At 45.8% G+C, this 16,596-nt stretch overlaps 1 protein-coding gene across 4 annotated transcripts in view; it reads right to left on the reverse strand.

The window, feature by feature from the left end:
• The window catches only part of LOC142570801 (retinol dehydrogenase 12-like), a 193,872-nt gene extending 177,603 nt beyond the window's left edge, over positions 1-16,269 (reverse strand). For all 4 annotated transcript variants that reach the window (XM_075679126.1, XM_075679124.1, XM_075679125.1 and 1 more), the window contains exon 1: positions 16,179-16,269. The gene's annotated coding sequence lies outside the window, so the exon portion shown is untranslated. The remainder of the gene's footprint in view (positions 1-16,178) is intronic.
• Positions 16,270-16,596: the final 327 nt, after the last annotated feature.

Consider the following 16,596-nt stretch of genomic DNA (forward strand, 5'->3'; position numbering starts at 1 on the left):
TACAACTTCGTTAGGTTGGCATAGCTGAAATTTTGTACGCATCTGTATCGCAGTCGGGCCACTTGCTGGACATTATGGCCGGCCGTGGGGCTGAATTTTAACACGCCTGCCTTTAGGGTTGCGATATTGTTCTTGCCAAACAGTGTCATGCACGTTTCTTGGAATAACGAAACTTTTGGGCGACTTGTTGGCCTTCTAATTGCATACACGTGGTCAGATGCTTGTATGCTAGTGACATCAAGAGAAGAATATTCTCCGGCTGTCTGTGACGAATGAAACGTTTGCGCCGACTTAATTGCTCGTTCGTACGTGGTCGTATGTTTTAGTATGTAACAGTGAAACTTTTTTTCAGTTGACTGTTTCTTCGTCGCTTAAACTTCTGTATGTGTTCTGCTGGCATTTTGTTTGCGTAACCGCGATTGCCAAAGTAATCGTAAAACTGCGTACGTGCAAAATACCAGAACTTTTGTTCGCGCTTGTATCGCGACCTGAGAATTTCCTGCCCGTGATGGCCGGTCACGCTGCTCAATTTACCCACGCGTGTATTTAAGGCTGGTAATGTTTTTAACTAAGACTGTCGTGCACGTTGTCGTAATAACAAAACATTTGGGCGATTTGTTAGACTTCTGCTTATTTACACGTCAACGGATGCATGCTAGTATGGTGTTAAGGTCAACTTCAAGTCTCAGCTCTGTAACGATTAAACATGTACGCTGATTAGCTCGTTCGCTCGTGGTCGCATTTTTTTTATTATGAAAGATTGTCAGAGTTTACTTTGTCACATGTCGCTAAGCGTGTCGCTTAAGCTTCGTCTGCCATTGGCGTTTTGCTTGCGTAACGATCGCGATAGCAATCGTAAAAACTGCGTCAGAATGAATTAAGTGCATTTTCCTTGCTTTTTTATTTGAATACTCTGAATGTCATGGAGGGTGTAACAAAGAGGAGTGGGATTCTATACAATAAATAGAAATCTTAGTTTTGAAGCATGATGGAACAGCTTGTCGCTGTCCTCGGAATCAAGAAATAAACATGCAGGTTTGTACGCGAACTTGGGACGTGGAATACAGATGTAGGCATCTGTATCGCGATCGGACACCTTGCTTCAAGTGATGGTTAATTAGCCGGCCGCACTGCTGAACTTCACAACGCTTGTCTTTACGGCTGGTATATTAACAACACCTGCAGACCGGCTAGCTGGTTCATTGCAGATCGGCGCAAAACAATCATTTAAGCGCTATTAGCGGAGGTGGGACAAATTTGGCTGATCCTTGCGCCAACTGCACAGCGGGAGTCGCGACTGAATGACATAAGAATCCTAGCCAAAGGTCACAATAAGACTGCGCGTGAAATATTGGAAGCATTTTATATCAGTAAAAGGGAGATGAATGTGTGAGCGATACGTCTGCGAAGCTCGTCAGGGCAGAACACGAGTTTCTTGAACATGTGTTGTAGTTTTAATGATTTGGGTTACCTTGTCACTATGTTCTTTCCATTGTTGCTATGCACTGCGCATGCCATCTTTTCCGCATATATTTGCTGGGGCGGCTGCAAATAAAATAGATGTAAGTTAGCCTGTGTCTTTCTCGGCTGTTCGTGTGTGTCGTCCTGTGCGCTATTTTTCCATCGATCTGGGCTGGTATGTTCGTGCCAAACAGTGCGAGGCACATGTTTCAAAATAACGGAAGTTCTGGGCAACTTGTTAGGCTGCTGCCTATTTGCATGTGGTCGGATGCATGCTATTATGATGGTAATAGGATGAAGCTTGGTTGCAAGGTTCCTGTAACGATCGAAGCACTTACGCTAATAAGCCTATAGCTCGCGCGCACGTGGTCGTATTGTTTAGTATTAGTAATGAGAAACGTTTGTCGACCTTTGTTGACTGCTAAATTTGTGTCACGTGCCCGACCTAACGGAATAACCGCGTCGCTTTAGCTTCGCCTGCCGTTTGAGTTTTTCGTTTGCGTAACCGCGAATGCGAGAGTCACCGTAAAACAGCGTACGGTTAAAATTACTAAACATTTGTGGGCATTTGTACCACGATCGCAGCACTTGTTGCACGTGATGGTTGACCAGCCAAGCTGCTGAATTTTCCCACGCGCTTCTATCAAACAATGCCGTACGCATTCGTTCCTGGGAATAACGACTCTGTTGGGGCGACTTGTTAACTGCTTCTTATTTACACGTTCCCGGTTGCATGCTAGTATGATAGTGAGGTCAAGCTTATTTCTCAACTGTCTGTTACGATCGAAACGTTTACGCTAATTACGCTACCTTAAATTAGGCTATTGCTCGTTCTCACGCTGTCATGTCTTGATTAATGGGGAACGTTTGTCTCTGTTGAGTGTTAGCTAAATTTCAGTCACGCCACTTCGTTAGTTAAACGTGACTTGGCCTGCTGTTTGAATTTCCTTTGCGTAATGGCGCGATTGCGAGAGCAATCGTGAAACAACGTAAGGTTCGTATGACTAAACTTGCGCAGGTATATTTGTATCGCGATCCGAGCGCTTTCTGCACGTGATGGAGGGCTGTCCGAGCTGCTGAATTCTCACGTTACATCTAGGCAGGTATATTCCTCGCGCCAAAGAATGCCCCACTCTTGCTTTTGGGGAAATAACAAAACTTTTGGGCGATTGCGAAAGTGCTGCTTATTTACACATTCTCGGGTGCATGCTACTATGATGGCGAGGTCAAGCTTATGTCTCAGCTGTCTGTAACAACCGAAACCTTTACGCTCCTTATTATACTTGTTCCTTCGCACGTTGTCGTATATTTAGGAATGAAGTCCCGGCCACGGCGCCCGCATTTCGATGGGGGGGATATGCGAAAACAGCCGTGTAGTTGGATTTAGGTGCACGTTAACAACCCTAGGTGGTCCAAATTATTCCGGAGTCCCCCACTATGGCGTGCCTCATGATCAGATCGAGGTTTCGACACGTAAAACTCAATTATTTAATTGTTTAGTCTTGGAGAAAGTTTGTCTCTGTTTACGGTTAAATAAATTTCTGTCAGGTGATTTACCGTGTCGCTTAAGCTTCGTCTATCGTTTGAGTTTTCTTTGCGTAACCGGCGTTGTAAGAGCAATCGTGAAACCGCGGAACGGGCGAATAACGGAACTATTGTAATCATTGCCACGGCGGCCGCGTTCCGATGGGGGCGAAATGCGAAAACACCGTGTGCTTAGATTTAGGTGCACGTTAAAGAACCCCAGTTGGTCCAAATTTCCGGAGACCTCCACTACGGCGTGCCTCATAATCAGAAAGTGGTTTTGGCACGTAAAACTTCATAATTTAATTTTTTTATTGTAGGCATTCGTGTTTCAATGTCAGCACCTCTCACTCAGGGTGGTTGACCAGCCGTGCTGCTTCAGTTTTCTTTCCTCTCGCATTTGCCGCCATTTGGGCAAGCGTATGTGCTGATATGTGTGCTCGACACGCTGAACAAGGTTACGCGACTGTTGCATCCCCATATTGTCATTGTATTCTTAGTGAAGCTATATAGTTGACATTCGCCTGATTCTTTTATAATTATTGCGACTGAAGTTGTAGGGACACTGCTGACGAAATTCCGCTGACGTGCTCCACGATGGGTTGTGGCTTCGTGGGTGCTGTTCCGGCGCAGCTGCAGTGCCGAAGGTCGCGTAAACTTGGCTCTGGAAACGCATTGTAGCGGGAAGAAGCGATCGCTAGTCGCTGCTGTCTCGCTTCATCACGCCTGCGTTTATGCAGCGTGTTTACCGTCAGTGAGATGTGTCCATGTTTTGCTTTGCTCACGACACCGAGTTTGTTAATTTAACAAGGAAGCGAAGGTTTACTATAATTTACATTGACGACAACACGTACAGCTGCCTAATTATAGCTGTCGGGTAATTTGCTGTCGCAATCGCTGCTTCGCTTTTCGGACGAAACTGCGACATTTTTTACTGTTATCAGCTCGCTTGATATAGCTATGCTGACGCAGACTAGGAGAACTTCTTTCATTTTTGTACAGAGTTGAAATCATTACAACTTCTCTGATAACTGTTAGCTCAGCAAGTTTGTACAAAGCCACAAGGAAGCAAAGTTGTTTCAGAACCAGCAGATTGTTGGTAAAAGTGCAGGTTGTTAACATGCACATGGTGGATAGTAATTTTCGTACATATTTATGTCCTACCAACACACACGCGCACACATGTCCTACGAACATGCCCAAACAGATACCTTAGTACATTTCTAACACGTTTTTATTGCCTACTTTACAGCCATACTGTGTTTCTGCCATCAGCCTGCTGTCCTCTTAGGTCGACATCATTCTTCGTTGATGATCTGCACAGAAAGAAGCACACGGAAATCTGCTTTCTTAGTACCCCTCATCTTAACCGTGAATTTTCGTGTCTGCGACCACAAGAACCGAACCTGCAGGATGACTATACTCGCGGACAGCGTGGCTACGAAGCGAAAGCTACGGGGGTGGTGCACGTGACTGTATTCGTACGCAATGTAGTCCGGGCGCTCTCGGCACCGGTTTCGCGAACCTCGCACACCCTCTCTAGCCAACGCAGATACAATAACTCGGCATGAATCAGTGTTTATTCACACGCGATATGTACCAAGTTCTGAACCGCGATCATCGTAGACTGCGTCGGAGCTCCGAAACAGCCGTATGGCGGCGTCGTTTAGGACTTGAACATACGTGTTCTGTGGCGCAACCAACGCTGGCGTCGGTAGAGCCGGCGCAGCAGTCAGCTCGCTCACTCGTTCGTGCATGCCGATGGTTGCGATTCCGATATGGGTTCGCTTCGTTTCCGCACAGAGGCTGCAAACACTTTTTTTGCCTGCGTTAACATTAATATTTTGCTAAAATTGGTCAACAGCCTCTCAGGGGAGTTGATTGGCGGGACGGCAAGCGACGAACACTCACCAGCAAAGACATAGAGTATTGCATGAAACTCTATGAGAGAAGACACGGGCGCCATTTTCCGTTTGATGAATGCGCGAAACATGCGACAGTCTTGCGTGTGCGAAAACTCGACAGAGCGAACTAAAAATGCAATAAGATAACAATAGTTGACCGGTGAATGTTACGTATCGTTTCAAATTAAGTGCTGTAAAGAACAAAAGAAGTACTGTTTTCTATTTCCCACGTAAGAAAACGCGAACTGCGAGCCGACTTCCAGCATCGGTGAAAGAGGCGCGTATAGTTTCCGTAGCCTTCTATTCATAGCCAAGAAAAATTGTCCGCGAGTATAGCAAATTGTGTATTACACCCATGATCTGTTCTGTTCTGCATCTGCAACCATGGATGAAAGGCTGCATTCAGCGTACAGTAACCTATGGGCCGATGTGCCGGTGAACACTGGGTTAATTTTTGTCTCTGTGACCGTTCACGCCAGTCCACAGAAATGCCCCACTAAATTTCTTAGTACATGTGAACTGCAATGTAATGTTCTGCAACCGCTGAGCCAGCCTGCTGCGAGCCTTAGTAAAATGTTTAGTCGCCATGATACCTATGATTTCTTTTCACAAGTATTTGTATCTGCTGCCATGGAAGAACAGCCATGCTCTGCCTCTGGTAACTTCAACTGAGGTTGTCCGCGAATTTTTAGGGTGAACTTGTGTTTGTGTGTGGCCGCTGAAGGAAACCCACACTAATCCTTTGTTAGTTTTTGGTACACGAGAACTCATATAATTCATTTTTGTTTAAATGACTGCTGAAGCGAGCATGCTACAAGCCTTTAGTTAATTGTGTAGTCGCCAAGGTACCTGTGATGGCTTCGGCGATATTTGGCTGAAACCACAGAAAGGTCGCTTTCAGCTTCTCTTTACTTGCTTAGAGGCGTTCGAGCCTGTGAACACTTACGGTGAACTTGTGTTTGTGACCAATCATGTACAGCAGGTATGTTGTAAGTTCTATTACTTGTGAAATCAGTTTGCTTTTGTGCCGAAGCAAGTGTCTTGTAACTGCTTTTGTACCTGTGAACTCAGCAGTAATATTCGTGTTTGCAACTGCTTAAGTGATCCTTTAGTAATTTTTCGAATGTCCAGTGTATCCACCAAATATTTAGTACTTTTACTGTGTGCGCCCACAGAAGCAGGCCCGCAGAAAGTGGAGTAGCTTCCTTCGTGGCTATGACACTTGTGAACTTTCAAGCAAATATTGCATATATGTGCCTGCGACCGCTGAAGTGAGCCAGCCCGCGGTATAGGCCTCCTACTAACTTCCTTTGTACCAACTGCCCTTGCGGAGGGCTTTTAATGTTCTTTTACTGCCTTTGTACCGGCCGCCCTAGCAAGAAGGCTTTTAATGTTCTTTTACTGGCCGAGGTGCATCGGCAAAATATGATCTCAACTGGAATGGTCTGTTCACTACACGAAAACGTCAATGTTTGCTCTGGTGACCTTTACCAGAACTTGTTATGGATGCATAGCGCATTTCTTCTACAAATGGATGATCGTACAGCAACTGTTTCTGTCTATATATGACCACTGAACTAGTCTCAAATAATTTCGTTAATGGCTAATGCAGTGGCGACATCTTTAGGATAACTCGTGTAAGTGCGTGTAACTACTAAATATGACCTACAGAAAGGCTCCGCTAACTTAAAGTGGCTAACATATCTGAACTGTTCAGCAAATTTTGCATTGATATGCCTGCAACCACGAATGTGAGCCCGCAGCAAGCCTCGTGATAACTTCCGCAGTGGCCCCACTGCTAATTCTTTAAATTTTCTTGCTACCAACTCATGCGCACTTTACTAACAATGGTGCGCCATAAGTAACTCCTAATGGCTGAGTTGGTATGATGAAATTATTTAGTGTTATTTGTTTGAATTTGTGTGCTTTACTGAAACCTGCTGAGTGCATTTGAGAGCTGAACTTGTGATCTTCCTGCAGCTGTTTTATTGAAATACATGCTGTATCTTTAATGAGATTGTCAAATAATTCAACAGCCTGCAGAACTTAGTTCTGTAGCTTCGTTCCTGTTAGCACAAAGAGGTATAGCTTGCATGTCTATATGTTTTGATTTAGTGCAGTTTTATCAAGTTGTATGTAATGTATTAGCTTACCGTAGCAAAGAATTATGTGCACAACGCTTAGCTGCACTGCAGTATTCTTTAGCCTGCTTTGAGGCGCGGTGGGATCTATTCCTGGCCTGTGTCCTGGTACTTCAGCTTTTGCATGACAGAAATGTTTGATCGCCCTATTGGTCCGCCGGTCGCCTTATTGGTCCGATCTTCAAGGGCCGCTCAGTTGCTTTGAATGATTGCCCCACATGCCAACACAAAACCAGGTCAAGCTTTGTAAATGGTATGTGAAATGCAGCCGGCATGCTGCACTGCTAGGTCACATTATGAGGAACATCCCTATTATGTTAATTCATAATCAATGTGGACGTCCTGTGGATATCCTGAATCCCCCACCAAATGTCCCACAAACGTCCTTGAGACGATTGGTAACACAATGTGTCCCAGAAGTGTCCGACATCCTGACAAAAATGTCCGTAGAACGAACTCGAGATTATGAAATCCATATTGAAACATATCTTGGACGTCCGAATATCCCGCCATGACGTTCCTAGGACATTTCTACGAACATCAATTCCCGTGATGGGACAATCACATGGACATCCAAGAATAATCCACAAACTTCTTACATATGTCCTAGGGACTTTTGAATGTCCCGTTCCGGATCTCTGCTGGACATCAGTAGGGCGTTGGTGGTCCAATGAGAATTTTCGCTGCGCTAACGTGCAACTTTGCCACGTTGCTTTTCCGCAGTCTAGCCCCTAAGACAACGTCGCTCTCGCACACGAAACAATCGCACGTGCACAGTCCCCTAGAACAATATACAAGAGCTGAATGCAGTTAGAGCTGCCATAGCGAAAATGACCCAAAACACAACGGCAGGCAAAGACCGGATAACTAATCCCATGATTAGAAACCTAAGCGATGAGGCTTTACAGGCCTATATTACCTTTATAAATGAACATTGGCAGTTGGGTACTATTCCAAGGGAGTGGAAGCACACTTAAATAGTTTTAATTCCCAAGCCTGGCAAGAAATTAGCAATTAGTAACCTTCGACCAATCTCCCTAACTTCCTGTCTGGGGAAACTATTTGAAAGAATAGTCAACTCTAGATTACAAAACTACTTGGAGGACAGTGAAATCATTCCAGACACTATGTTTGGATTCAGACCCAAGCTCTCAACTCAAGACATCCTCCTACAGTTGAAGGAAGAAGTCCTGACAAATATACGAAGATCAACCGAACACGTTGCCATGGCCATCGACATAAAAGGAGCTTTTGATAACGTAAGCCACCAAGGAATACTCAATGGCCTGGCTGAAACAAACTGCGGAAAACGGATATACAACTATGTTCGCAGCTTTCTAAACCAACGAACCGCTGAGATTAAATTTCATCATCATCATCATCATCAGCCTGGTTACGCCCACTGCAGGGCAAAGGCCTCTCCCATACTTCTCCAACAAACCCGGTCATGTACTAATTGTGGCCATGCCATGCCTGCAAACTTCTTAATCTCATCCGCCCACCTAACTTTCTGCCGCCCCTGCTACGCTTCCCTTCCCTTGGGATCCAGTCCGTAACCCTTAATGACCATCGGTTATCTTCCCTCCTCATTACATGTCCTGCCCATGTCCATTTCTTTTTCTTGATTTCAACTAAGATGTCATTAACTCGCGTTTGTTCCCTCACCCAACCTGCTCTTTTCTTATCCCATAACGTTACACCTATCATTCTTCTTTCCATAGCTCGTTGCGTCGTCCTCAATTTGAGTAGAACCCTTTTCGTAAGCCTCCAGGTTTCTGCCCCGTAGGTGAGTACTGGTAAGACACAGCTATTATATACTTTTCTCTTGAGGGATAATGGCAACCTGCTGTTCATGATCTGAGAATGCCTGCCAAACGCACCCCAGCCCATTCTTATTCTTCTGATTATTTCCGTCTCATGATCCGGATCCGCCGTGACTACCTGCCCTAAGTAGATGTATTCCCTTACGACTTCCAGTGCCTCGCTGCCTATTGTAAATTGCTGTTCTCTTCCAAGACTGTTAAGCATTACTTTAGTTTTCTGCAGATTAATTTTTAGACCCACTCTTCTGCTTTGCCTCTCCAGGTCAGTGAGCATACATTGCGATTGGTCCCCTGAGTTACTAAGCAAGGCAATCTCATCAGCGAATCGCAAGTTACTAAGGTATTATCCATTAACTTTTATCCCCAATTCTTCCCAATCCAGGTCTATGAATACCTCCTGTAAACACGCTGTGAATAGCATTGGAGATATCGTATCTCCCTGCCTGACGCCTTTCTTTATTGGGATTTTGTTGCTTGCTTTATGGAGGACTACGGTGGCTGTGGAGCCGCTATAGATATCTTTCAGTATTTTTACATACGGTTCGTCTACACCCTGATTCCGTAATGCCTATATGACTGCTGAGGTTTTGACAGAATCAAACGCTTTCTCGTAATCAATGAAAGCTATATATAAGGGTTTGTTATATTCCGCACATTTCTCTATCACCTGATTGATAGTGTGAATATGATCTATTGTTGAGTAGCCTTTACGGAATCCTGCCTGGTCCTTTGCTTGAAAGAAGTCTAAGGGGTTCCTCATTCTATTTGTGATTACCTTAGTAAATAGTTTGTAGGCAACGGACAGTAAGCTGATCGGTCTATCATTTTTCAAGTCTTTGGCGTCCCCTTTCTTATGGATTAGGAGTATGTTAGCGTTCTTCCAAGATTCCGGTACGCTCGAGGTCATGAGGCATTGCGTATACAGGGTGGCCAGTTTCTCTAGAACAATCTGTCCACCATCCTTCAACAAATCTGTTGTTGCCTGATCCTCCCCAGCTGCCTTCCCCCTTTGCATATTACCTAAGGCTTTCTTTACTTCTTCCGGCGTTACCTTCGGGATTTCGAATTCCTCTAGACTATTTTCTCTTCCATTATCGTCGTGGATGCCACTGGTACTGTATAAATCTCTATAGAACTCCTCAGCCACTTGAACTATCTCATCCATATTAGTAATGATATTACCGGCTTTGTCTCTTAACGCATACATCTGATTCTTGCCTATTCCTAGTTTCTTCTTCACTGTTTTTAGGCTTCCTCCGTTCCTGAGAGCATGTTCAATTCTATCCATATTATACTTCCTTAAGTCAGCTGTCTTACGCTTGTTGATTAACTTCGAAAGTTCTGCCAGTTCTATTCTAGCTGTAGGGTTAGATGCTTTCATACATTGGCGTTTCTTGATCACATCTTTCGTCTCCTGCGATAGTTTGCTGGTATCCTGCCTAACGGAGTTACCACCTACTTCCATTGCACACTCCTTAATGATGCCCACAAGACTGTCGTTCATTGCTTCAACACTAATGTCTTCTTCCGGAGTTGAAGCCGAATACCTGTTCTGTAGCTTGATCTGGAATTCCTCTATTTTCCCTCTTACCGCCAACTCATTAATCGGCTTCTTATGTACCAGTTTCTTCCGTTCCCTCCTCAGGTCTAGGGTAATGCGAGTTCTTACCATCCTGTGGTCACTGCAGCGTACCTTGCCGAGCACGTCCACATCTTGTATGATGCCAGGGTTAGCGCAGAGTATGAGGTCTATTTCATTTCTAGTCTCGCCGTTCGGGCTCCTCCGCGTCCACTTTCGGCTATCCCGCTGGCAGAAGAAGGTATTCATTATCCGCATATTACTCTGTTCCGCAAACTCTACTAATGACTCTCCCCTGCTATTCCTAGTGCCTATGCCATATTCCCCCACTGACTTGTCTCCAGCCTGCTTCTTGCCTACCCTGGCATTGAAGTCGCCCATCAGTATAGTGTATTTTGTTTGGCTTTACCCATCGCCGATTCCACGTCTTCATAAAAGCTTTCGACTTCCTGGTCATCATGACTGGATGTAGGGGCGTAGACCTGTACAACTTTCATTTTGTACCTCTTATTAAGTTTCACAACAAGACCTGCCACCCTCTCGTTAAGGCTATAGAATTCCTGTATCTTACCAGCTGTATTCTTATTATTCAGGAATCCGACTCCTAGTTCTCATCTCTACACTAAGCCCCGGTAGCACAGGACGTTCCCGCTTTTTAGCACTGTATAGGCTTCTTTCGGCCTCCTAACTTCACTGAGCCCTATTATATCCCATTTACTGCCCTCTAATTCCTCCAATAGCACTGCTAGACTCGCCTGACTAGATAACGTTCTAGCGTTAAACGTTGCCAGGTTCATATTCCAATGGCGGCCAGTCCGGAGCCAGTGATTCTTAGCACCCTCTGCTGCGTCGCAGGTCTGACCGCCGCCGTGGTCAGTTGCTTCGCAGCTGCTGGGGACTGAGGGCCAGGGTTTGATTGTTGTGTTCATATAGGAGGTTGTGGCCAAGTACTGCACCAGGGTGGCCAATCCTGCTCTGGTGAGGGAGTGCGTTACCGGTTCTGGTCACCGGGATCAGGCCACACTCCAGGCCTGTTTGTGCAATTTTATCAACACGCGGATTTTTTTTAATCCGGTGGAAAATTGCCGGCATCGGGATTCGAACCACGGACCTCTTGCACGCGACGCGGGTGTTCTACCTCTACGCCACCGCTGCAGATTAAATTTGGCGCAGTAGAAATCAAGATTTTCAAGGCACCCAACAAGGGTACTTCCCAGGGCGCAGTGATCTCGCCAACGCTATTTAACGTGGCGATGATAGGCCTTGCAAGAAAACTGCAGGCCATCCCGGGTATCCAGCACGCCCTATACTCGGACGACATTACAGTCTGGTGTGTCACCGGGTCGCTACGTGAAAAAGAAGAACGATTTCAAGCAGCTGCCTGTGAAATCGAGAAACACGTGCGAACCAGAGGGCTGCAATGCGCGTCGGAGAAATCGGAGATTATACGAGTCTGGAAAAGCAAAGGGAATCGCAACGTCCCGACGGACGCTGCCCTTAAATTGGAAATCAGACTTGGCAATGATGCAATACCTGAGAAGACCACAATCCGGGTACTGGGCATGTGGCTACAATCAAATCAACACTGCCAACACGGGCTTAACCTCATCAAGACGGCAACATAACAAGTCGCGAGAATGATAAAGCGGGAAGCCACGAAAAGGACGGGGATGAAGGAATCAGACACCCTCCGCCTAATCAGAAGTCTGGTGGTTAGCCGCTTCATTTACAGCTTGCCGTATTACCAGCTAACGAAAAGAGAGAGGGATGCGATCACTTCGTGCTTAAGGAAAGCCTACAAGATCGCCCTACAAATTCCGCAGTGCGCCCCTACCGAGAAACTCATGTCTCTAGGGATTCATAATACATTTGAGGAACTGGCAGAAGCTCAACTGATAACTCAAAGAACTCGCACAAACGACCACGGGTAGGAAACTCCTTGGCAGACTCGGGTATCACGAGCTCCTTGAAAAACAAAACCAAACTAAGCCCATCCCCACAATAATCAGAAACTGCATCAAAGTGGCGCCAATACCCAGAAATATGGACCCAACTCTACATGCAGGCAGAAGAGAAGCCAGAGCTGCATACATTGAAAAAACGCACGGCGACAAACCAAACTCCCGCTTCGTGGATGCGGCAAGATACCCAGGCAGGCAGAAAAGAGCGGTAGCTGCTGTCACTGACTACATAGGCAGAGAAATCATTAGCGCCTCCACTCATAGCACCACTATCGTGGAAGCAGAAGAAATCGCAATAGCCCTTGCTATCAAAGCGACGGAACCAAACCAACAACAAATAACCATCCTATCAGACTCTCAAGCGGCATGCAGAAGCTACCTCAGGGGACGAGTATGCACCGCAGCCTATAGGATTATACGAGATATAAAACCCCGAGCCAGATTTCACCTTTTATGGGTACCCGGTCATGAGGGAATCAGGGGAAACGAAGAGGCTGACAGAGTAGCTCGTGCGCATGCTACACCCCACGGGTGCTCGCAGGACGCCTCTGACGACCCGATCCCGATTGACCAGAACTACACTGGAATGGTAAACTATCACAGGAGAAATAAACTGAAGCTACCACCCCCAGATAAGAATCTCAGTGAGGAAGAACAGGTTATGTGGTGAAAGCTGCAAACCTATACATACAACAACCTGCACATTCTCCATAAAATTCATCCCGAAAGATATACGGACACACGCCCATGGTGCGGAGCCACGCCAACCTTAGACCACATCTCATGGGCATGCACGGCCTATCCACAAAAGACAAACACAGAAATTACGGAGCATACACAATGGGAGGCGGCGCTGTCCAGCTCACAGGAAGAGGTCCAAACGGCCATCATCCGGCAAGCAAGACGGCGCGCGGAAGCCAGTGAGGCCCTTGTCTAGGGGCTCCACCCATTGAGCGTTTTATTCTTCAATAAAGTTATGTTGTTGTTCTTCTTCTTCTTCATCTTGCCCCAGCTATGACGCCAATCACAACTATATATAAAACCGCTTAGAGAGCCTCCAAGAGACGCCACCTAATGGAGCTTTATCAGCTGTCCAGCTAGAAAGAACGGAACTGACGGCAGAAGATGCCAATGATTACAACGGGGGAGTTTAATGTCGACATATCCACGTACGAGCAAATGTGTGGTTTACGGAGCATATGAGAGAGGCATTTGATATCGAAAGGGCCTGCGAATACTTTTTTGTCCGGAGAACAAAGAGAATGGGTCGTCGACCATTTGTTCGCTAGGAAGTTTACTGACATTAAATAAAGCACCTAAATAAGTATCATACTGCACCATCGGGAGATCCCTCATTCATGCAATTGGTAACGGACCCGAAGAAATAGAAGTTTCAGGATGACCACCACAAACTGCAAACAAGGTTCTCTTCAGCAATACAGTGTCGCTAGATTGCTTGAATACTACTCGGGTAAACGCATCGAGAGTTCGGTTCGGTCTTTAGCTCGGGCGCAACTCCGACGCGGCCTATTCAAATACATGTAAAACGCAAAAACGTTTTTATGAGATAACCCCTGGACCGATTTTGATGAAATTTGTTGCATTTGAAAGAGAAAGTTAAATTCTAGTGACTGTTGGAAGCGGAATTTCGATTTAGGGCTTGAATTTTCTTAAAACAATTTTCAAATATTTGACCGTCTGAAAAAGATAGAAGCACGAAGTTTACAAGTTGATAGCTATGCATCAAGAACTGATATCGCGGTTCTGTAAACGGCATCCATTTGATCATTCAAAGCGGACAAATTCAATATGTCATCTTACATCTTACATGAATTTGTTACGTTGGTTACAACGGTTTTACAAAAGTTGTATTTCCCTATGATTAATTTTTTTTATATTCATGTGTAACATATCAATTTTGTCCGCTATGGATGTACTTTTAGATGCAATTCACAGAATTGTATTATCATTCTTAGTGGTTGAGTTACAGAGTTGTAAACGTGATAGTTTCGTTTTTTGAAAACTTTTTATTTTCGCCAATTTTTAATAAAAGATTGACGACCTAACTCAAAGATTAGAAACCAACAGTCACTAGATTTTAAGTTTTTCTTTTAAATGCAACAAACCTCGTCAAATTTGGTGCAGTGGTTGCCGAGAAATACGAATTCTACTTTTACATGTATTTAGATAGGAGCACTCGAGCTAAAGCTTCCTCCTTTCCCTTTGCTTTCCCTTTGAGAAGCTTCTTTTTTTTTTGCTACCCTCTAGGTTCGCCATGGCTCGGTCGGCCATTCAGCCAATTTCTCGGCTCATTGCTTTAGAGCAAGCTGTCTCTCAATAAAAATTACGTGACCATTACTGAGATTTGAACTCAGTTTTCGAGGCGCAGCCGCCCAATTTATATCAACTGCGCCACGGACGCATGCACACAACGACACCATAACACTATCAGCCCTTCCTTCGTGAAAGCTGGCGCTTTTAGAAATTTTGTGCCTGCGCCGTGTCTAAACTAGCGATTTAATCATTAACGTCGGAGCGCGCGCTCTCCTAGCTAAGAACAAAGGTGGAAGCGTAGACTGTTGGGCCATTTGGTGCATCATATAGTGTCGTCGAGCGGAAATACGGGCGGGCATAAAGGGAGAGGACAGCACTGACAACTGAAGTTTCATGAAAGGCTTTCCAGGGGAGCAAAGGGCTGCCCACGCGCAGTCAGAAGGCTCGTATAAAGCTCCCGCATAATCACATGCAAAAATTGTAAGAAACGCTAACGCCCAAGGAGACAACTAATTTCTTTATCCGTCAGGGCAACTGACGGGACACTGACACACGTGGCAGCTTGTGCGTAAATCTGGCTAGGCCCAATTTCTCTCGCCAGTCCGTCATTAGACTTGTTTAAAATGGTTGCATTTCTCAATAGCGGAGTGGAACCGCAATCTTTTATGTGTACAGGTAGGTGCATAGCACCCACGTTTAACGACGCTGAGTGCTCCCCGAGTCGGTCGTTTATTCATCTACCCGTTTGGCCAATGTTAACTTTACCGCAGCGGAGCGGAATCTGGTAAACGGCCTCAGTGGCAAAAGTCGCAAGGGGGTCAACATGTCTCCTCTTACATGCATTTTCTGCCTTTTCCTTTTCGCTTCGATCACGTATTAGAGCGCACAACCCAGCGAACTTACAGGGGGGCTGTGAAAACTACGTCCACCTCATGCTTGCGTCCTACTTTCTTCAGCTGCCTCGTGTACCTTCCATTCAGTGCATGTTAAAGAAACCCAGACGGTCCCCCACTGCGGCGTGTCTCATAATGAGATCATGATTTTGGCACCCGACTATTTAACTTACTTCCTTTTCGAACGTAGTAATGCCAACGATATAAATCGATAAAAGCGTACACAAAGGCCAGGAGGCATTCTACCTCCTGCTGAGTAGGCCAAACTCACTGAAAGCAAGCAGCCACGCAGTCGCAAAAACATGAGACACGCGCGTTGTGCACATTACGGAGCCATGCGCAGAGTAACAGCTAACCGTCGATAAAGGCAAGAAACCTTCCCGCGTGAACTGTTGGCATGCATCCGCATTGAGGTCGGTGCGGTACTGCGCTACACGCCGCAAAGTTTTGCCTCTGTGGTCCTGCTATTCCAAGCACTGATGGCGCAAGAAATGAAAGCGTGCAAAAAGAACCATCCCATCGTCGGCAGTAAGATGCAGTTGTGGGTCATCGATACGAACTGCACAATTTCGCACTGTGTAGTCACGCCAAGAAATCCATCTCGTAAGTCGTACTCACCGTTTTCAAGAACGCTGAAGCACGGAGACGCTTGTACTAAAGCCTTGCGGCAGCGTCGTGTGTTGCGATAGCAACTCGAGAAGCCGCTTCCCTTTGCCGCAAGTGTTTCTGGATGGCGCTTGTGCGACAATGACTGAAGAGAGTAACAAAGATCTTTTATTTCCTGCTGTCTTGTCGGTCACATAACGCGGCCCGACACAAACCGCCGTAATTTCCCTTCCCCCTTTCCAGCACAAAGCGAGCACAATAGGAAGGTTACCTGCGGTAATTGTGGCGTGTTCCAGCGTTTTATGCAGTGGGCTTTCCGAGATGTGAGAAGATTGCAGCCTTTGCCTACTTTTCTTTCCTTACGCGCTTGTACGGTGGACTTTCTTCAGACCTTTCGGTGATAACCGCTGGCATGCACCTTAAAATGCAA

This window comes from Dermacentor variabilis, chromosome 2 (genome assembly GCF_050947875.1).
Source record: "Dermacentor variabilis isolate Ectoservices chromosome 2, ASM5094787v1, whole genome shotgun sequence".
Taxonomy (NCBI): Eukaryota; Metazoa; Arthropoda; class Arachnida; order Ixodida; family Ixodidae; genus Dermacentor; species Dermacentor variabilis.